General features: G+C 35.5%; 1 pseudogene; it reads right to left on the bottom strand.

Annotated features, from left to right (window-relative positions):
• The window catches only part of LOC130682860 (prefoldin subunit 4-like), a 73,398-nt pseudogene that overhangs the window by 22,321 nt on the left and 27,199 nt on the right, over positions 1–23,878 (bottom strand).

Genomic DNA, 23,878 nt, shown 5'->3' with positions numbered 1-23,878 from the left:
TTTTCTCCCTCTTAGCATTTACCAACAACAACAAAAAAAGATGTCAAGTGGCAATGGAATGTTATAACTCTCTCATATAGCATTTTATTCTCAATCTATTTTTTAGATTGGTAAGAAAAAGAGAAAGGCTTATTTTTAAGAGGTAGAACTATCACATAAAATGCTTCAGTGAACAATGCCCTATAGTTCTATGACTGCCATAAAATTGCTGGAATACTTGTTAAAAATTAGAGAGGAGCAGAAAGTGTTTGCTAAGGGGAGGAGATAATTGTTTAATTAAATAGATGCTTTCATAGAAACAGAAACTTAAATTTGTCAGTTTGTCTCTTCTAATAAACTTCTTCCAATTTTAACAACAAGGATTTGTGTGGCCAGGTATCCTTCCTGCCTTTGGAGAAATCAGAATACCATCTGAGATTATGCTGTAATATATAGTGAAGAAAATAAGAGAAAAAGAGAAACATCTAACTTATAGCACATAGTCTTCTTCATGATGTATGCATAGCTCTCTACACACATAGCATACCTTCAATTGCCCCACAACTAAATATGGGTCTAAAACTCACCTAACAAACACATGCATGTCTCTCTGGTCTTTAATAAAGCAGGATAAAAAATATTTTAAAAGTAAATAAGATGTTAAATGTTAGAGATAATTTACAAATATAAAAAATAAAAAAATAAAATACCTGACACACTGGTGGCTATAAAAATCATTCACATATTTGGGAAATAGAGTTCAATGGCTAGGGAATAACAGTGACTCATGATGCTGTGTACCTAGACTGTACAAAGGGACAATGAACTTGAAATGATGCAAAATAATCAGCCTACAACCCTTGTGATGTCTGTTCCCTTACAAGCATTTGTGAGAATTCAGAAAAATATATTGATGTGCGTTTAGTTCAACAATGACGCAATCCAGATGACAAAATCCTCTTTACTAAAGAGTAAAATTATCTTCCCAACAGATTTTCAGATTGTCTTATCTGCTTCTGCAGTCCAAGTTATCTAATCTCAAAAGTACTATAGGCATATTCTGGTTGAGAGAAATGTTTCCAGCCTTTAAGGTAAAATATGATGGAATAGTTCATGGAAAAAACAGATTTTTTTAGGACATTCCTTCACTTAACATAAATAATAAATTGCATGTTTTCAAGAAATAGCTGTCAAAGGTGATGTGTTTGGGAATCTTTGGAAGCTATTGGCTAGAAAAATAACATTATGAAACTTTAAGAATGTGTCTGATTCTACAGAGTATGAAATGAACTGTCTATTTTGCCATTATCCATTAATTTGATCATGAGGCCATATTGTGATACCCTACAGATCAAACCTGGAACTCATATCTTTATTCTTGGCTGTGACTCAGACATTAGACTGGAGAACATCCTGACAAGGTTTCTGGGTGATGCGAAGCTGTATCTTTATATGACAGACATAGAATTAAACCTGTTCTTTTAAATCAGTCTTTTTACATTTAACTTTATATTTAGAAAAAGTAAGAACGTCATCTGCTATATGTTCAATTACAGAAGAGAGAGAAGTAGTCAAAACTCTGCCTTGACATAGGAAAAGGGTGAATAGGCTTCGGAGTCAAAGTTATGTTCTAATCACAGCTCTGTCACTTCCCAAGCATGTGATATTAGACAAGTCCTCTTACTTCATTGAAGTTATTTCTTATCAGAGAAATGGCAATAATAACATACCTTACAGGGCTGTTGGGAGGGTTACATTATATAGATTACATGGTACTTCTTGGATGCTTTTACAGACTAGAAAGAAATTTCCAATTGTCTTCTCTTTATATATACATAAAGTTATACTAAGGCTAGATCTAAAGTCCAACCAGATATAAAGGGGAAAGTTCAGTATCAGGACTGTTCCTCTAAGGTCTGCTTGGTGATAAAATATTTATTTGACTTTGCTCTTTTCATTGAACTTATTTTATTATTTTTTTCTTTTATCTTCTTTTTCTTTTCATCATTGAACCTATTTTGACTGACTTCAGGATATAAACCAGTTCCTGAGAACTGGATTAGCAGATGCCTTCGTTCCACTTTGCTCTTTTATAGGCTCACCCCATATATGAAAGTAAATAGAGCCAAACCTAGATGTATATTGAATGCTAAGAGTTTCTATTAACTTTAGTATTCGTTCAATGAGTTGTCACAAACAAGGGTCACTCAGAAGGTGCCAAGAAGAGAATTAGCTCATCTTTTCCAAACTACAGTACTGTATTTTAGAGCCTCACTGTAACCACATGGTCAATGCTAAAAATCCCAACCATGCTAGGAAATCAGAACAGGCTAGTTGAAAGGGTAGTTCTTATATTTTCATTCTGAGAATAATACCCATTTGAAATTAAGCTCTAGTCTAAAAATTAAACTCTAAAATGCAACATAAAACATCACCATAATAGGCATATTTTGTGAGGCTGGTAGAATTTTTTTAACATATGCTTTAAAAGATTGATTATGGTCACATCAGTTTAAATTAGATTGGGCAATAGAAAATCTAGCTTTGTCTTACAGAGGAGGCAGTCAGGAATAAGAAATACATTTCAGTTAAATGTCATATTTAAAGAATATAATTAATGTATCTGAAAATTAATAAACATCTTCTTGGGTTTCAGAAGGATTGTGCATAAAAATTTTTGTAAGATTTAACCCTGTTGCCAACTAAGATATCAGATTTCAAAATAAACATATTAAAATAAAATGGTTCTTTCAAAACAGTGAGAATAAAAAACAATTTGTATACAATCAAGACAGGTAATGATGCAAAAAATTGCTCCATAAATCCATCAGCCCTCTATACTTATTTCATTAAAAGATAATATACTGGGATATCATTTCAACAGCATTACCAAAGCTTCCCAGATTTGATTTCAATCCAAAATTTTTAGCAGAACTCAGCACTTTAGAAACAAAGCAACAAAGGAAAAAGGAAAATCCACTGCAGATGTAAATTTCCATGATATTTAATGCATGCTACATATTAGTCATCATGGCAACAAGCCTACAAAAAATATTAAAGAAACCTGAAAGCAAGATGAATTTTTCTGTTCAATCCTCCCATAACCCGGATTAGAAAGGCTTTAATATTTATAAGTAATACATTAATTGTGTGTGCACTTTTAATGTTAGATAATAATTATGTATTAACATTCTTCCTTTCATAAATTCTTGTAAATATGGCAGTAAATTGAAGAGATGATGTATTAATTAATCATCAAATACTTCACAATACATCCAAAAAACCACTGGGCTATTTGAGTAAAATAGTTATATACCTTTCTGTTGTTATTTCTAATCAAATATCAGTGTTCATTGACAAAATATATATACTTTGTTGTGTTACTTTTCCAAAGAGTCACATATACATATCACATAACATACAGAATGACATACAAACTTAGAGAGCTTGTGAATATATATATGGAAAAAATATAGTCTAAAGAGCAGAATATGAGTATAATGTAAACAACACTCTGGAATTAGACAAGAGAATATTTAAAATCCTAGATATACCACTTACTAGAAATAGACAAGTTTAATCTTTCTTTTCCTCAAATTTTCACCTAGAAAATACAAGTCTTAACATTGGAATGGAATATCACTATGCCATTATTTTCAGATGTGATTATCTCCTTACAAATTTCAAGATAATTAATGGAGATATTAAAAATAAGGAGAGTTTTTAAAAGCAACAACAAAAATAATTTTTCAGTGTAGCAGAATGACCTTTTAGAAAAACTTAATGACAAAAAAAATACCATTCCTAAAATTTCAAACATCTGGGAATAAATTTATTAGAACTGTTATAGGCCAGAAATGAAAAATATCACCATAATCTACTGAAAATATGAATATGAATGGATACTGAAAAAATGGAAAGCCCATACTCCTTGATGAAAAAAAATTCCTCTTTCCCAAATTAAGGTTATAAATTCAAGAATCCTAATAAAAACTCTACCAGGGTATTTTTGCATATTGATAAGATGACTGTAATGTTCATGTGGGAAAAAAATGCAGAAGGGAATTGATGAAGACCACCTTAATGTTCCCCTCACCTTAATGTTTCTTCCTGACTATTGACCTTTGACCTCTGTTCTCCTAGAGCATTTACTTTATAGAACTTGTGACTGTAAATTCTTACTCTTCCATTTTGAGATATAAATAATCTTCTCCCAGCCTCTTACCAATTTCACATCCCAGGAATGTTTTTCTCATAAAGCCAGGAGCCATCCTGTTGATAAGTAATTGTCAAGGAAAATAGGACACCTTTATCATGGTCTCTTTGGAAAGTTGGGAACCTAACTTCAATACACACCAAGTAGCAAATGCAGATGGCCTAATCACCTTGACCAAGTCTCCAGTGCCCTCCAGTCCTTTTCTACTAGCTCACCCCAGGTCTTAAAAAGCCCTGCATCTTTTATTTTAGTAAGTTGAGTTCAATCTTTCTCAGACCCTTTTGCAATGGATGAGCCAATTTTCTAAGGAGGTCAAAACTTAGATTCCCCTGAAGTGCTTTCTAAACCACAGAATGCTGGACCCTGCCTTCAGTTTCTGATCTGGTAGGTCTAGGAGTTGCCAAGAATTTACCTTTCTAACTTGTTCCTAGATGCCACTGATGCTGCCGTTTTGAGGACCGCAGTCATCTATGGCATTTTCACACCACCACTGGGTTTATAGAGTGGATCCTGTTGTGTGTTTGATGAAATGTACTTTATAAATTATTGTAGTGAGAAGGAACAATGGGCTCTTTTCTGTTATTGGTACATAGCCAGACAGACTAGCAAATTTAGGATTGCATTTCAAAAAAAATCTCTGATCTTGGATTATTTTATATTGTGCTCTGTATTGGTTTCCTAGGGATGCCCTAACAAATTACCATAAACTGTGTGGCTTAAAACCACAGAAAATTTTTATTTCACAGTTCTGGAATCCAGAAGTCCAAAATTAAGGTGTTGGCAGAGTTCCTTCTGGAGGCTCTGAGGGTGAATCTGTCCATGCCTACCTCCTAACTTCTGGTGGTTGATGGCAATTCTTGGTGTTTCCTGGCTTGTAGATGCTCACTCCTGTCTCTAATGGCCTCTGCCACCACACAGACTTCTTCCTATGTGTCTTTGTATCTCTCTTTTTCCTGTAAGGACACCAGAGATTAGACTTAGAGTCCACCATAATCTAGTATGATCTCATTTTAACTAATTAAGTCTGCAAAGGCCTTGTTTTCAAATCTAAGGTTCTAGGTGGACATGAATTTGAGGGGACACTGTTCAACCCAATGCATGCTCTAACCCAGAGCATCTTAACTGCTTTGTCATCACTGGTTACAAGTGACAAAGTGTGGCTTACAGTTCTTTCTTAGCTCTCAGGATGGCTAGGAGGGGCACAGGGTATGCAGAGTCCATGGCATATGGCACAGTACAAGGTCTCACTCCAAGTACCCCATGTGCCACACAAACACTGTCATTTTCTATGCATGCCATGATATGAAAAAGATTGGAAAGTCCTATAACCAACTGAGCTAAGTAAATGCAAATGAACTAAGGTAATAATTTCATATTCCTCTTTCACCACAGTCATCATATTATGCCAAGTTCTCCTAGGAAGTAAGAAATCCTTTAGAGAAGGAAATTAGTCCTCTTGTACTCGCTTTGTGGGGAAAATTAAATAGCCCTACTCTAAAATTGTTCCACTGGAGTTTTATAATCCTCAAAAACTTCGAGTCTCTTAAGTTTTATTTCAAGATGGGCAATCTTTTAGGAAACATCTATTTAATGACTACTATGTGTCAGCCAAGGATGCAAAGACACTAAATATGACAGCCTCTGTCCTTGAAAAGTTTAGAATTCAGTGGGGAACACTTCAAAAGGGATCATTACAAAACAATCTATTGAATACAGATATAGAGATAAACAAAAAGAGCACCTCCTTGTAAAATGTGTCCACACACATCTTATTTATTTCCCCTTATACCCTATGAGGTAAGCAAAGGAATTACTAATTCTACCTTAAAGTTGAGGAAATTAATTCTCAGAGAGGTTAGGTAATATATCCATGGTCATATACCTGGTAGCAACTAAAGCAGGAATACAGGTTTCAGCTCCCTTCCATTGCGTATTCTGTAACACCACCTGCCTGCCTCCCACATGGTACTGAGGAAGTAACGGCAGGGTACCTTTCTTCTTTGTATGGACAGAAGGCAGAGGAAGGTAAGCTCATCATTCAGAGAATCTTATGCACTGTTACCAAGGCCAAGCTTAAAAGCCATAAATTTATGACAGACATAAATAAACAAATAGCCAAGTTTCTAAGAACATTAATTTGTCCACTTAGCAAGAATATAGCACTTTCTTTTGGATGACTTGAATGTCATCTGAAGAAACTCTGTCTTATGACTGAGTACTTTCTGTGGTTTTTTTATTTGTCAAGTTCAAAAACTGAACATCACCACCTCAGGAGCCAGCAAAGCAGCCTCCCGGGCCTGGGGAGCACCAGAACCCAAGCCCGAGCTCCCAGTCCCAGTTCCTCTGGGAACCTACAGGTAAATAGTGACACCGTAAGTCTCATTGTTCCTCAAAATTGACTGCAGTTGTGCCAACTTCCCAACTTTTTAAATCCATTCTAGCACACTTGCTGACCCTAACATTCTTACTGAGAAAACAAAACAAAATAAAATTCCTTTTAAACACATGCCCTATGCAAGCAGATGCTCCCTCCCTGCAAGTCTGATTGAAGAATACATCTCCAAGTAACTGCACTCAGTTGCCAATGAGCAAATGAAGATTTCCAGTAGAGCTGTAATTTTTAGACATACAAAGGACTTTTATGTGTGCATGTATGTGTGTGTTTGTGTCTAAGTTTGTATCTGACTTCCTAAACTAAAACCAGACATGGGAGATAATGAAACTATGAAACATAAAGAAGATGTTTTCCTTGCTGTTGATATTTTTCATTATCTAATGTCAATAACACATCACTATATTCTTATATTTTTAAAAACTTAAACTAAAAACAGATATATTCAGAAATAAATCCAGAGGTCCCTTGCATATCATATCTACAACTACAAGTTCTCTCCCTCTCCACTGTTTATGACATTGTGTTCATCCCCTTGTTCTATTCCTAATCTATACATTTGCATACATATGTGAGTACTTGTGTGTATGTATCTTCGGATTTTTTCATAAATAAATAACTTTTATAAGTTGCTGTGCAAATTGTGGTTTTTTATTTTAAATGTTTTGAAAATTTTACTTTGTCAGGACATACAGAGCAACCTCATCCTTTTGAGGGGCTACTTGTTATTCCAAAGTATAAATAACTCATAATGTTTTTACTTACTGTGGGGAAAATGGAAGTTTTTGACCAGAATTCCCACCTGGCCTTGATAGTGCCCATTGTGTATGTATGTATGTATGTATGTATGTGTATATATATATATATATATATATATATGATAGTCTGTTTGCACATCAATGGGATGTTTACCAGCTGCAGAGCTGCTAGCCAGTCATGGAAGTTCTGGCCCTGTGAGGAGGGTGGAGAGGCTGTCCTCTCCAAAGTTCCTGTATGTAACTTGACAGGCACTGGACAGTCACCAGGGACCCATCCACAGAGTTCCTCCCTGGGAAAAGGGCAGGTACAGAGTGGAGCATGGCACAGCTGGAGAGAAAGAGCTTGGAAGCCCAGGGAGAGGGGACAGAAGGCGTCCGGATAGAGAGAGCCGAGCAGCCAGGATTCGGGGTGGGAAGAAACTGAGCCATGAGAATAAACCTTTAAGCCCTTTCATATCCAACCCCTCAGCCTTATTTTCCTTCAGACTCATCAAATTCCTATATAGACCTTGCCCCAGGTGGGTAACGCCCTTCCTCCTGGAGCTACACTTACTTTCTGTGTTTACTTTGTAGTGCCACTGCAGTTTTTCCACAAAAAAACTTGCCATCTCTGGTGGACTTCATTGCAGCTGTCTCACAATTGGTTTTTAAATATATTAAACACCAGTGCTTGACATTAGAAAAGCATCCTAGTTAAACAGGATGGAAGTTCTATTTATTATTTTCATTTTAGTATAGAGCCACACATTTATAAAGGCTGTGATGTCTGAAAAATAAAGCAAATAGAAATTCATGTGTTTAATACAATTGATTCTTAATTTTCGATTACAGTTGCACATATTGAGAAAAACCGGTATAATGATCTGTTCTTCTTGAAATAGCATTCATAAATTGCCATTGATTGAAAGAGTTTCATTGCTAAAAAGATTACAGAGTGTCATTTTAACCATAATAAAAAATGAATTTTCCTTAGTGTTTAAATTTTCACATTTTATAAAGTTCTTAAGCACTTTCTCATAACCCAAAACAGCCTTATTTTGGATTTCTTTGAGAAATTATTTCAGGACCATATTTGCTTTTAGGCATCTGCCCTCAGAGAGAGATGGTTCTCCGCCCTACAAGTTGTTGTCATTTGAATTTAATTTATATTAAAATAACTTAATCACTTGAAGTTAAAACTCAACAAATAGGGATAAATTAATGATTGACAAGCAAACTCTATATTACTTTGTTTCCAGTCCACAATTTACTCTCAACTTGCATCCAAACTAAAGAAAGGTAGTACAATTCTGCATTGAAGAAATTATCAGTATTTATAATCAGAGTCGCACATTCAAGGTGAGAGAGAGGGTTGATTCACCATGAACTTCTTACTTTCTAAAACCACACATAAGGGGAAAAAAATCAGCCCACAAGATCAGATGAACTTATTGTTTTATTAGGCAATCATTGACCAGGAATAAAGGCACCCAGAGTTATGACTCCACAGGGAGTAAAAACATTTTGAGATAGGCTTTGTCTCACTGCTCCAACTCTAACTTTGCTAAGTATTATACTAAAATAATAAATCTGTACTTAAACTTTCGTTGTGTTATATTATGTGAATCATAATGCTGTTATGTTATCTTTCCAAGAAAGGCACAACCAGGACTAGAAAAGTGAATATATATTAATTTTTTTCCTTTCCCCTCCTGTCTCTCACTTTCCCTCCCTCCTTTCCTTCCTTGCATCTCTCCATCCCTCTTGTCATTCTTTCTTTTCTTCATTTCTGCTGCACAGGATTACTCAATCTCAACACTATGACATTTGGGGCCAGATCAGGCTGTCCTGGGGGAGGCTGTCCTGTGCATCATAGGAAGTTTGACAGCATCTCTGGCCTCTACCCACTAGGTGCCATTCATTTTGACAAGAAATATATCTCCAGATATTGTCAAATAAACCTGACAAATCACCTCCAGTTGGAAACCATTGTTGTGGCATTTGTAAATTATGACATTTACCACAGCAAATTCTTAATCCAAACTACCCTATCCACAACCCTTCCCCGACCATGAACTGATGTTACCTCCCACCGTGGCAGGTAGGGCCTCTCAGCCACTATTCTCAACATCCTGCTCAGTCCCAGGAATGGGAATAAAACAGAACTATTAACTTTATCACCAGCTCCTGTTCTAAGCACTTTAACACATTTTAAAATAATCTCTTTATGATTTAGTTTCCTCATCTGTAAAGAGGAGATAATAATAGCAACTATCTAAGGATCTGTGAGAGCTAAGTGAATTGATGTATCTAAAGCATTTAGTTGGGTCTGGCACTTAGTAAATGCTGCCTTATGTGTTAATGATCCTTGCCTTTATTGTTATTGTTATCATCTTCTCATTCAATCCTCACAACTGTCCTAGCAAGAAAACAGGGAGGCAAACACAGATCTAATACTGGAGCCTAGGCTCATAAACATTAATGTTCCTTTGAAAGGAAGGGCATTACAAATGATACATTAAGAGCTACATCTGTAATTTTAAATCTTCTAAGATTCAGATTTTAAGAAATAAAATGAAACAGGAGAAAGTAATTTTATATTTTATTCTAAACCAATATATAAAAATATAATTTCAACATGTAAGGAGATAATTTATCTTCTTTTTTTTACTTTTTTTGAACTAAGTCTTCAAAATGTGGTGCTTATAGCTCATCTCAATCTGAACTAGCCACATTTCAAATGCTCAGTAAGCATATGTGTCTGGGCTATTATATTAGACAGTACAGGGCTAGACTAAAGACAGTTTAAGGATACAATATATGCAAAAAGCCCTCCTCCCCATAATGTACCTGTCATGTGGTCCAAAGTCTTGCTTTACTCCTCAAATCAGATCTTCTTTAATGAAGAGCCTATAACTTGCTAGTCATTCTATAACACACACAAGTGGAAGTGCTCCATATTTACTGAACAGAAGCATGAATGAAAAAGTGAACAAATGCATGAATGAGTGAAATAAAATGAAAAACAAATAGCAGGCTACATATTTTTTTTAACCTTAGAGAAGCAGACAAGTTTGAAAATCCAAAACATCTATAGTAAGATGCATTTGGCTATCAAGAGAAAAATGTCAGAATTATAACAGATTTACAATTCAAGTCTCCTGCCGTCAATCTGAAAAAATCAAGTATATTTTCACATTAAAAGTGAGATGGGGACCATGGATGTAGTCAGAATAGGGTGAGGGCCTCTAGAAAAAGCAAGGCAGGAAATTTACAGTCAGAGCAATGTAACTACATGCAAGGAAACTCCCCCTACCAAAACTCTGTGTTAAATATTAAGCTCTAGAGTCACTCTTCTGTGAGATCAGTTAATATTCCCCAAAGAAGAGTAGCACATGTTTTTATTATGCTAATCATTTTTAATCATGTGTAAGATTCACTTTAGCATCAGATCTTTCCTCCTTCAGATCTGATGAAGTGATTTGCAAACTGGGCAACTAATTTAGCATGCAGACCCAGCTATAAACAACACAGTAAAAGGCAAGAAGGATTCCACCTTAAAGATAAGATTGCATTTTAATACCCAGGAAGTTTAAGAAGTAAGATTCTTTTTTTTTTATTTTGGTATCATTAATCTACAATTACATGAAGAACATTATGTTTACTAGGCTCCCCCCTTCACCAAGTCCCCCCCACATACCCCTTCACAGTCACTGTCCATCTGCGTAGTAAGATGCTGTAAAATCACTACTTGTCTTAAGAAGTAAGATTCTTAACTTACTCTTTAGCAAACAGACAATAACTCAGCCCACCTTGGAGGCTGGGCAGGCGGCCTTGTTTGATATGCTCCCTGACCAAGATGCAGGTATCCCAGGGAGAAATCAAACCAGGAAATTCCTTATGTTAAGTTAATTCTAAATATTCTGGGACCACTTAACAAGTCCACACCCCTAAGCCTTTTTTCATGTTCCCAAAAATCCTCAACTGCCTGTAAAACCCCTAGACAATGCACCACCAGGGACTCTCTTGTTCCCTCCTGGTGTGAGCCAGGAGCTCTATTCTCTCACTGTTCTCTCTAAACAAGAGCCTCTCCCTGGCTCTCCTACCTTGGGTATTTGCTAAGTTCATTCGTTGACTCTGCAAACAAGAACACCGGCACCAAAAGTACACATTAATTTTTTTATGTATTCACATCCTGACTGTAGAATTACATGATTGTATAGAACTCTTTTTAAATTCTCTTGAGAATGGAATTTAAGTAAACTCTTTTTAGAAAATTTTATAGAAATATCACAAAAGAATGGACAATTGATATGAATGCTAAATTCTGGATTGTGGATAACGTATCAGAAGTTTGAACCTCAGGTAACATTCCATTAAAATATGACCACATAGTCTCAGTTGTTTGAGCTATTTTGAGCACTTCTCCTTAAACAGTGGCTTTTCTTAAAACGTGGAGCCTAAAACAGCATAATATTCCAGATAATCTTACAAGTGCAGATATAGTGAAATTATTAACTCTGTTAATTGACTTTGCAGTTATAAATCTGTTTCTTATACCTAATTTTAAAAGCTCTGTTAACTCACTTTTATAGGCCATTTTCATATAAGGTCCATTAATCAATTGCCCAGCTCTGCATATACATAAGTACACAGATTCACATACATAAAACTAAAGTTTAGCACTGTGTCTCTTAATAGCACATGACCTCTTATTAGCCCTTATCTTCTTAAATTTAGCCCATATTTCCAGATTTTTAGATCAAAATTCATTTTGATTTTGAAGTGTGCTATATTAACTAACTTTCCTACCTTTGTGACAACCATACATCTGATCAGCACATCCATATCTTCATGCAAAAGCTTATAGAAATATATTAAGGCAAAATTTAGGAGGAAGTTCTGTGGAGTGCCACTAGGTGCAACAGTTCTCAAATATCATATGCAAAAAAATTATCCTTAGGAGAGTCTTTAAAATGCAGATATTTGGGCCTCTTTCAGTAATTCTTATTCACTGGGTCAGGAGTAGGAATATAAATTTTTAAAAAGCACCTGTGGAAATAAATTGAGAATATCAAATGAGAACAAGCAAAGGCTATTTATTCAGAGCTTGCTATATAGCAAGGGAGTCAGTCCCAGTTCTTCTTGCATTTGGCAGAAACAGGCAGAGGAGCAAGAGGCTTTATAGTGGGGGAGAAGGGAAGACTTCATGGGTTATAGACTAAAAAGTTTGTATCCACCCCAAAATTCATATGTTGCAACCTCAACCCCCAACATCATGGTATCAGGAGGTGGGGTTTTTGAGAGGTGATGGAACTCTTGTGAAAGAGACTCCAGGGAGCAGGCTTTCACCAGACACTGAATCTGCCAGAGTGTTGATCCCAGCCTTCAGAACCGTGAGAAATAAATGTTCCCGGCTTTAGCTACCAAGTCTAAGATATCAGCTATCACTTGACTGGAGGCTGTTGTCATGCGGAAGCTGCAGGCAGGCTAAGTAGAAGTGGGGTATCCTATGTGACTGGTTAGAGGTACATGTTTGGCTTTTGCACATTGATTCTCAATTGGAAGCAGAGGCAAAAATTAGGGATGCTGTCCATTATTAATCAAGTCCTAGCCATTTGGGACAAATTATTACAGGGGTTATTGTTTAACTTCCTGTGCTGTTTGATACTGATGTATGACATCCTGGACTAGTTACTCTGGGTAGTAGGTTGGCTTACTGGGCTGGTTGCTATACGTTATGGATCAGAGTTCTTTTTTTATATATAGACTAACCACTGTCCATTTGTATATTATCTTTCATGCTCCAGGAAATTCTGATACAGGAGGTTCTGAAATATATCATGCTAAATGTGGTATCCTTATCCTCCTGGTTGACTCTGAATGAACCAGGTTCTCTGTCAGTTTACATTTCCCCATATAGCCTCAGTCCATAAAGATATTAAGATATAATGACTAGTTTGAAAAATAATCACTTATTTGTGTAACCCTTCACAATTTAATGTTTTCACATTCCTTTTCACATTTAATCTGCATTTAAGAGGGTCATGATTCTATGTTCTCCAGCTAGTGGATTCTATTTACCTGTGACAATTTGCCATAGGTTAGATAGGTTACACCTATAAATGGGTAAAAAAATAAGCATAGGCAATTTTTCTAAATATATTTCACCATCAGAAAGATGATTCATATATTGAGAAATAATTTATCCTGATCTGATCACAGAAAAAAAAATAGATATAATTTAGTAAAGTCTTTGGCCACTACATACCTATTCAAATGGCAAATAATTAAAAACAACAACAACACAAGCCTGACAATACTAAGGGCTAGAGAGTATGTGTATTGCTAGTAGCAATGGAAAATTACACAACTACTTCTGTTGGTTTCCACTTTGGAAAATAGAAGTTTTTTTATAAAGTATTCACCGACCATATGACCCAGCAACACCACTACTAAGTACTGACCTTAGAAAAATAAAACTTATATTCTTATAAAATTACATATGTAAACACTTATAACAGCTTTATTCATAAATGCCCCAAACCAAAACAGCTCAGATATCCTTTAAAATAGCTGAATGGATAAATAAACTGTGGTACATCCATGTACTGGAATACTACTTGGCATTAAAAAGGAATAAACTATTGATTCAAGAAACACAGATAATTTTAAATGCACTTTGCTAAGTGAAAGGCTACATAGTGAATATTTCCATTTATATGACATTCTGGGAAAATTAATACTATAAAGATGGAAAACATCAGGAGTCATTAGGGGTTTGGGGAATGGAAAGGAGAAGTAAACTACAAAGGGGCAGCATAAGGGAGTATGATGGCATAAGGAAGTATGAGGATAATGGAACTGCTCTTTAAGGAATTGTCATGATAGATATATGACTCCATACATTTGTCAGTCTTCCTGGAACTGTATTCTACACACAGTATGTAGATTTAAACAAAAATAACCAAGATACAGAGGGAATCCAAGATAGAATGCAAACCATGACAAATGAATTTAATTGTGTTTATAAGTAAATAATATAAGAACACAGGAAGGAGTGAAGAAGACAGAAGTTAACCTAACTTTGTAAAACAGTGATTTGACTGGATACTGTAAAACTAAAGACAAAAAGAACTGTACACAAACACAGTACTCTAATTGGTAAATTTGTTTCTCACAAGTATGGTTTATCAAACCTGCAACTACTTCATATATACTAGGGTCAAACAAATATACAAATAAATAGTAAATAATGAAAAAAAATACTTGGAGGCCCTTCTCTTAAAAAAACAGAGGCAAGATTTGCCAAGTAGATAATATATCAATTTTGTCCAAGAAATGACAGAACAATGTTTGTAGCATGAAATTTGGGTCCTAGAGAATAATATGTTAATACAGGGAACTGAGCATGACACAAACAATATATTGTATATTTCTTTCTGTTTTTTTTTTAAGAGCTTATTTATAGCAAGACTGGCCAATGATAAGATAAAAAATGTAATATACTTTTACAAGTATTTCAAAATAGTGGCAATAAGTAAAATCATCAATCAAAAAATTATATAGCTTTAAACCACCATATAAAAAATACTATTACTATCTGTTATTAAAATCAGCATACTGATCACAACAGAAGATAGTAAGGTATGTAAGTGCCAGATGATCAGTGGTGATAGCTCTCCTTGAGATTGCTCATTGTGAAAAGAAAATAAGGAACTTCTAACTTATGACCAGAATAAGTTTGCTCTGTTCTTTCCAATGATATTGAAGTAGATAAAATGAAGACAGCTGTATATTAGAATCATTTTCAGCCTTGCATAGATGAGGAAGATCCCTCCCTTCACTTAACTTCATGTTTCAGAGGTGCGATCTGCTTTGCAGACTTGCCTTACCACTTTTCACATTGGTGATATTCACTCTCAGGCATACTGAGTACTTCCACTGAATTTTGTAAGCCATGTATCTTATGGCTGAGTCACTCTAGTTCTCATTTAATTATACAATTAATGAGTGTTTTGTAATTTCATGCAAATATTGACATGTAAAACCCAATGGTTTTCATCAGAAATGCAAAAAGGTAAGTAAACCACAGCACCTTCCTTGAAGTCAGAATTTTGAGTATCAGTCTTGCTACTTTCTTGCTGAGGACAAAGAATTTGTACTCTGGTCCTATTTCTTTGACTACCAAATGCTGATAATCTCTTCCCTGCTCATTCCACAGGTCGACAGGAAGACTAAATGAGGTCGTAGAACCATTAATGCTTTATAATCTCAGCACTTAAAACTCTATAAATAAAAGTGGCGATGATGACTATTAACTATTAACAAGAAAATTCTTGACATGAATGAAAATCAAAAAACATTTTTTATATTGATAGAAACATCACATAATGACCAATTTGCTACATTGATCAAATGACATGAGTTTGAAAATCAATAGCTATTAAAATGTTTTCTAATTATAAAATATTCAACAAGAAAGAAAAATGCAACTAAATTATAGTATAGTAACTCAATTAAATTACCAAAAAATTATAATTAAGAGAGAAAATGGAAGTCATGATATCGCCCCTTCCTAACTTTACTTAACTAAGAAAAAAATAAAGCATACATACTCATTCACAGGAAGACACTGGGAATTATTCTCCAAGGTGTATCTCTGGGATGTTGGAAAGCTATTAAAGATGATATAAAAAAAGAATGAGTTATTCACAGTAGAATTCTGTTATGAGGGTAAGAATGTCCTCTTTTCAATCACACTATATGGGCAATTATACATTCTTACCTAAAGCTAGATCTGCTTTTATCAAGTCAATGAAAGCAAATAAAACAAGTATTATTTTGTTACTCCTAGAGACCATATGAAATAAAGAGAAAACACTAGAAAGAGGATTCTTTCTGCTCTGTTATTAGCTATTTTGGACCTCAAATTTCTTCACAAATAACACTGCCCAACCCAGTCCAAAGGATGTGGGTATGGAAAGAAGCAGAGAGGTATCTTCATAGTCAAATGAATAAATGTGGAAGTGCTAAGTGGTTTCTCAAGAGTGAAATTATAGTTTTACATTCTGAAACTATTATCTCACACATTAAACCTAGTGATTGAAATAAAAATATGCTCATAATCTAAAGATCAAGTCTTTAAGATTGTCATTTCTTGGAAGTGGTCAAGAATTTAACTTACATTGTTTCTTAAAAAGACCAGTTCCTTTCTCTGGAGGAGCACTGTCCCTCAACAGAGAGGCATTATTTTCCAAGGGGTCTATCTCTGGTTTTCATCTCAGCACAACTGTGAAGTAGTTGAAGTACAGTTTAGGAACTTTTTCTTTACTACCAGCACCCTCTTCAGAATTTGGGGTCATTTCCATTGTTCTAGGGCACTGTGGCAACTGCCTGTCCACTGCTCTACAGGCCACCTGCCAAAACAGGACATAGAGACTTAATAAATCATGATAACTCTCAACCTCAGTTTCCTCACCTAAAAAAATGAGATTATGTTAGATTATGTCTTTGGTCTCTTTCTACCCCAAAATTCCATGCTCATGTTTAGAGCCAACAAGAAAGAAACATGCTTACTTGGCTCAAGGTAGGAAATGCTCTTGCAGCCCCTACAGAATATAGAGCCTCACTGGGCAGGGAGGCTTCAGAGTCTCCCAGGGATGACCCCAGATCTTATGGGGCCTGAAAAGGTCACATCACTGGGGTGGGAGATACTTTAAGGAAAAGAATACAATATTTTGAATATTAAATTAAGTACAGAGGAAATGTTTACTTAGAGTGAGAAAAGACATCACAACAAAATTACAAATTTTAAAGTGTTGACAAATACATCATAAAATCAAAAAGCATGATGTTTATATTAATTAACTGCTGACACACCTCATTATAGTACTCTTCTACTTTTTGGTTGCATGCTTTTCTTTTTTAATTGAATTATTGATATACAATCTTACATTGGTATCAAGTATACAACACAGTGGTTCAACAGTTACCAATATTATTAAATCCACACCCCTACTAGTGCAGTTACTATCTATCAACATAGAAAGATGTTACAGAATCATTGACTATATTCTCCATGCTGTACTACCATTCCCATGACCAACTTATGATTGAGCATTTTTGTGCCCATTTATACTCCTCACCCTCCCCATCCACCCACCCAACCCCTCCCCCTTGGCAACTGCCAGTCACTTTTCAGTGTCTCAGAGTCTATTGCTCTTTTGTTGATTTTGTTTTGTTTTGTTTTTAGATTCCATAATAAGTGAAATCATAGGTATTTTTATTTCTCCACCTGCCTTATCCTACTTAGCACAATATCCTCTAGGTCCACCCAAGTTGTTGCAAATGGCAGGATTTTTTTTCTTATGGCTGAATAGTATTCCATTGTGTATATTACAACATCCTCTTTACCCATTCATTTTTTGATGGACACTTAGGTTACTTCCAAAACTTGGCTATTGTAAATAATGCAGCAATAATATAGGGGTGCATATGTCTTTTTGAATCAGGGATTTTGTTTTCTTTGAGTAAATTCCTAGAAGCGGAATTACTGGAGATGGTATGGTATTTCTATTTTTAGTTTTTTGAGGAAACTCCATACTGCTTTTCATAATGGCTACACCAATTTATGTTCCCATCAATAGTGTAGGAGGGTTCCCTTTTCTCCACATCCTCACCAACACTTTTTTCTTTTGAATGGTGGCTATTCTAACTGGTGTGAGGTGATATTTCATTGTGGTTTTGAATTTCAATGTGGAGCATCTTTTCCTGTGCTTGTTGACCATCTGTATTTCTTATTTGGAGAAATATCTGTTCAGGTCCTTTGCCCAATTTTAAATTGGGTTATTTGGATTTTTAGTGTTGAGGTGTATAAGTTCTTTATGTATTTTGGGTGTTAACCCCTTATCAGATAAGTCATTTATGAATATATTCTCCCATACTGTATGTAGTCTTTTTGTTCTGTTGATGACGCCCTTTGCTGCCCATGTTTTTAGTTTGATGTAGTCCCATTTGTTCATTTTTCATTTTGTTTACCTTGCCTGGGGAATGTGTCCAGAAAAAAATTGCTCATGCTTACATTCAAGAGATTTTTGCCTGTTTTCTAATATGAGTTTTATGGTTTCATGTCTTAAATTTAGGTCTTTGACCCATCTTGAATTTACTTTTGTGTATGGGATTAGACAGTAATCCAGTTTCATTCTCTTGCATGTATCTGTCCAGTTTTCCCAATACCAGTTATCAAAGAGGCTGTCTTTTCCCCATTGTATATTCATGGCCCCTTTATCATATATTACCTGACCATAATTCATGGCTGCGTGCTTTTTCCTTCTTCATGTGATAATGGTATTAAAAATTTACATGAAGAGAATAAAATGATAATTCAATCTTTTCTTTAAAATGGTTAATCAAAACTTATTTTTTATTATTGGTGCTTAGGATACATAAAACTTTTGTCTTCACATACATGCATACTGTGTAGAATTGTTACCAGTGTGTACCCTGGAAATGCAAGAATTCTGAAGACTTCTACTGTATATCTTATTACTGTAACTACTACATTACTGTAAACATTTCTTTTGTGGTAAGGCACTGATAAGAACCAAATCCTCCACTTACAGCTTTGTCCACTTAATGAAATGAATAAGTTTCAGGAAGCTATTCTTGTATTAGCATAGCTGTAAATAACTTCACTATACATGAAAGTGGCTTTAAATCACATAAGTATATCCCATTGAGTTCAAATTATATGTATCCCAATTCAACTTTCCATTAATGAATTTCAATAATGCCTATGGCCACTCCAGTGCTACCTAGAGAAGGAGTGCTTTGTAGGGAAAGTAGAATTGGAAAGATAGAGAGGACTTAACAAATCATACCCAGAATGTCTTAATTATGTAATTTTACAAAAAAAAAAGCTCAGACTCCTCTCAGGGCTTTGGAAGATACCAGACAAAAACTCTGAAGGTTACACTTCATTAGCTTCATGGTGCATCTTCCTCCATCTCTCCAGTTGGTCCCAGTCCGCCCAAGTCACCAGCAGCCTGATGAGGGGAGAGACCTAGACCAACATCCGAAAGATGACACATGAGAGTTGATGCTGGAAGGTCATAGTGAGGAGCACATTCTAGATTGTCTGGAACAGCTCCTGAATGTAGTATGAATGCAGTTACTACCTCCTCCTTGTGTCAAGGACAGAACAAAAATGGACAGCTGCTTTCCTAGATAGAAGAAGAGGAAATGACCGAGAGTACACTAAAACTGGATTCTGCCAAAGGGGCCAGCACCCAATTTCAAAGTGGAGTGAAAGTGTTGGGAGCCATGATTGATTAACAATGTCTGTAAGGGCACAGAACTTTGAGATGGTGCCACATGATACAAATATTCACCTCCCTTTGTTTGATAAGTCAATCCAAACCCTAGAACATGGGCAAAGTGAGTTAGAAATAGGGTATAGAAATTCAAACCACATTCTAAATAAAAATAGTGGTCAAGAGGCCCATACATACATACATAAAAGTTTAGGTTTATAAGAACAAGTAGACAGTATAGCTCAGATGGAAAACTTGTTTTCCCAAGTCAAATATATGTTGCGACAATTTAGAAAGGAACATAAGTCAAAAAAAGGCTGGACTTTCCTCCTTCACTTATCTTCTGATTTTCAGTGACTTAATGGTATAGGCAGGTAAGAGTAGTCAATTGTGTTCTGCTCCTTAGGTCTAAGGAGGGTTTACCAAACTCTTCCAATTCATAACCACAGCACTGCTGGAAGAATCTGGCAAATACCCTGGTTCTAATAGATAAAAAAGACAAAACACAGTCTCTGCCCTCGTGGAGTATGTATCTTTGTGGAAACCCATACTAGGTCATAGACCCTGACATGGAGATTCGCTGGTAATCCCATGGGGATGCTCTCAGGAGCCCCACTGGTAACGAAACGAAGGCAGCAGAATTGGGCACAGAGAAATTAAACTGCAACGCAGTGGCAGCAGGGCCCTCAGCCAATTGCACAGAGTACTCTGGAGCAGGGACAGTCTCCAGAGTTGTCTTTAGGTGAGGAGATGAGGTCTTCGAACCTCCACAATGGACCAGTCATTGAATGGAAGTTGTCCCTGGGGAGCGTGCATCACCTTGGGAAGAAGCTCCCTTCAGATCAAGGGCAGTTCCCAGAGACAGACTCAGTTGTGAGTCCTCTGCAGCCAGCACTCTCCATGGCCAGCATGAATATTGTCATCCTGAGGAGGCAATCTGGGCAGCACATTAAGTGGCCACTACAGACAAAGCATGAAAAAATAAAACTAAAATCTAAAACAATAGTTCGTCTAGGATGTGCTAGCCCCAGCTGATGGTCAATGGCAAAATTGGTGGCATAGACAGCAGTAAGGGAGCATCTTTCTGATCATCTCCCCTGTTTGAAACCCTTCCCTGAACTGAGATTACATCTGTCCTGGAACTTCTTTTTAAAATGTAAATGGGCCCCTTGAAGATTGTGAGGCATGGATCTAAAGACACCAATGATCACTCTGAGAATAGAATGAAGATAGATATGTTTAGATGGGCCATGCTGCAGTGTGAGTATTCTCACTGGAAAAATCACAGTGGAGAACTGGGGCTCACCAAGGGGTTTCATGATGGCAACAGCTACCCTGGAAGGTGGCAGACCTAAGGGAGGGAGAGAGCATTGAAGTAAAATTTGCTATTCCTTTCTGTTTCACTAGGCCAGCCCTGCTGCTCATGTCCTGTTTTGAATATTCTATTTCTGTTTAACTACATTCTGTGATTCTGTCCCCCGATAGCAGCTGCTCCACACTTGGCAAACTCTGTGGGCAATTCGAGGATTTGTTTACCTTTGCTCCGAAGCTATGTGACACTTGTTCTTACATTCTGACAGAGGCAACAGAAGGAGAATAAATACATAACATAGAGAACCAAATACCGTTACCTCAAAAATAGACTGGCTTGATATGTGTTTTCCCTTAACTGCAATTAAATATTTTTTATAATAGTGAATACCAAATAAGTGCAATGGTCCAAAAGAAAATAGAGGAAACAAATGCTGACAAGCCGCCATGTGGCAATCCCAGTTGTATTTAGATATAATCATTAACTCTGATTCTTGAGAATTTACAGAGAAAATAGTGTTATTCTCTAATATTATTCAGGACCCTTGCAAATGAAGTCTGTGTCAAGTGATTCAAGATTAGCACTAAAAAACTGTGGATAAGGATTAGACAGTTAGCAGAGTGGAACTGAGGAGTAACCTCTGGTTTTCAAAATGCAGTCTTATCTTTTAAAGAAAACTGTGGCTAGAAGAGGGTAGAATTTTTTCAGTTAATAATGCATGGTTTTATAAAGATCATTTTTCCTTGGAGACCATGATTTGAACTACATTAACTGTGGTTAATTCTATTATAACATAATACATTCTATTTTATGTATGTTAACTGAATTTTTGAACCAGTTTTCAATTCCAGATACAGAAAACCACTTATCAGAGTACTAAAACTTCTTTTTTTCTCTTCTTCCTATCATTGTAACTTTTTATTTTCAAAGACCAAACTACATCTGATAAAGTCCTAAATTCAAATATACCTGTGAGTTGCTGGTCAAAATAATCCTAAAAAGATTTGTTTGACTTTATTTACATGAAATAAGGATTACTTTACATACTGTTTGCTTTGTTTTTTTTTTATTGCTAATAAAAAAAAAATCTGTCACACAGTGCCTTAATTATTTATTTCAATTTACTTTTAGTATTCTGTTAATGATTTCCTTCCCAGACAACCACACAGATATTTTTTAATGGTTGTCATTTTATACAATGGACCCAGAATTAGGTGATTTTGTGCATCCTGTGGGATCTTGATTAAACTCCAGGTCATTTCATGTTTCACTTCAGGTGACTATTTTTTACCTTTTTCTCAGAGTAGATGAGAAAGTAGGACTTTAAGAGAATACATACATAACAGTTACCCTGAGATTAAATAAGCACTTCTTAGAATATAATATAAAATTCCTCTGTCATTTATAACTTCCCCTTTGCAGTGTGTGAATTATTTTAATGTGTGAAGAACATCTCCACACCAAAGTCAGGCCTTAAAGCTCTTCCCACCTTCTCTTAAGTGTGGAAATTAATCATTTGGGACTGTAATTTAAAAAAGATTCTCAAGAAAAGAAATCTAGCACAGAGTTTCCTATAGAAATGTTAGGTAACACTTAATGAAGCATTTTATATCCTGGTAAGACTTTATGCAATGCAGTCTGTGTGTGAAATGGTTAGTGAAATGCTTTTAATATTTTAAAAATTATATAATTCCTCATCTAAATAGCAAAGTTGGAACTGACACTATAAAACAGGCCACAGGCAACTAATGTATGATATGTGTTACTCTAAGTCATTACATTAATATTAATAATACCCATAGGGAATTAATCTATTAATTTTACATAAGACCTAAAAAGTCATATTATTGAAATAATTCAATCACAGAAAACACAAAAGATGGAGAAATCTAGATGAATGTAAATAGAATTTAAATATGCATGTTTCAGTTCAGTTCAACCATACTAATATATGCCCTAGATGTGACTTAGCTTTATTCTAGCTATACAAAATAATTCAACCAACCTTCTTCTCTGCAAACAACCAACTCTCTTCTTTGCAATATTATTTTCTGTTCATCTGAGCTGAAGAAACTCCTTCTCCATATTTAATCTATCTTTTCAGCCATAATTTAGCCCAGCCTAGAGTGAATATCATTCCTATGGAACCAAGAGGTTTGCTAAATACAAGAAGACAACTTTCTTGTCCTTACTCTCATACAGTCTGGAGAATTTTTAATTACAGAGAGCTTCTAGCCTTACCAAAGACAAACTAACCACACACTCTTGTAGGGATTATAACTCAAGTACAGTTATATTCCACTCAGAAGCAAATATAACTGAGTCATGATACCCTTAATTGTGAAAGGGGAGGTTGAAACATACAGCAACACCAGAAGTCAGTTGATTTCAAGGCAATACTCTCCACTTATCTCTTTTAACACTGGATAAATCTAGATATCTGTTCGTGATCAACTGTATAATTTAAAACTTCAGTTTTATTTATAAAATATTACTTATAGATAATGTTTTAAGTGAGTTTTTAACTTATTTTTAAATTTTATTTAGATATATAAAGACTAATATTAATGCAGGGACAGGTGTTGCAATACATCTCTGAAATTTTTTCTCTTTCCTAGAGCTCTGGCTTTTCATCCTTGTATTGCTACTAGTAGATACCAAAATGACTATTTATCTTTATTGGTAAGTAGTTCATTAGTCATTAATTAATTATTAATGTCTATACTCTACATAGTCAAACTACAATTCAAGAAGTCCTACTGCTCCTTTATCTCATCCTTCATGTACAAGCAGTCATCAAATTCTATCAATTCTCTTACATATCCCTCACATCTGTTCATTTCCTGGCTTCTCCATTGTCACAGTATCTTATTTCACATTCCTGCCAACTCTCACCTGCATAACTGTGAAAATCTCATAACTGGTTTC

The sequence above is a fragment of the Manis pentadactyla genome, chromosome 3 (assembly GCF_030020395.1).
Source record: "Manis pentadactyla isolate mManPen7 chromosome 3, mManPen7.hap1, whole genome shotgun sequence".
Classification (NCBI taxonomy): Eukaryota; Metazoa; Chordata; class Mammalia; order Pholidota; family Manidae; genus Manis; species Manis pentadactyla.
This window is presented reverse-complemented; position numbering and strand designations above follow the sequence as displayed.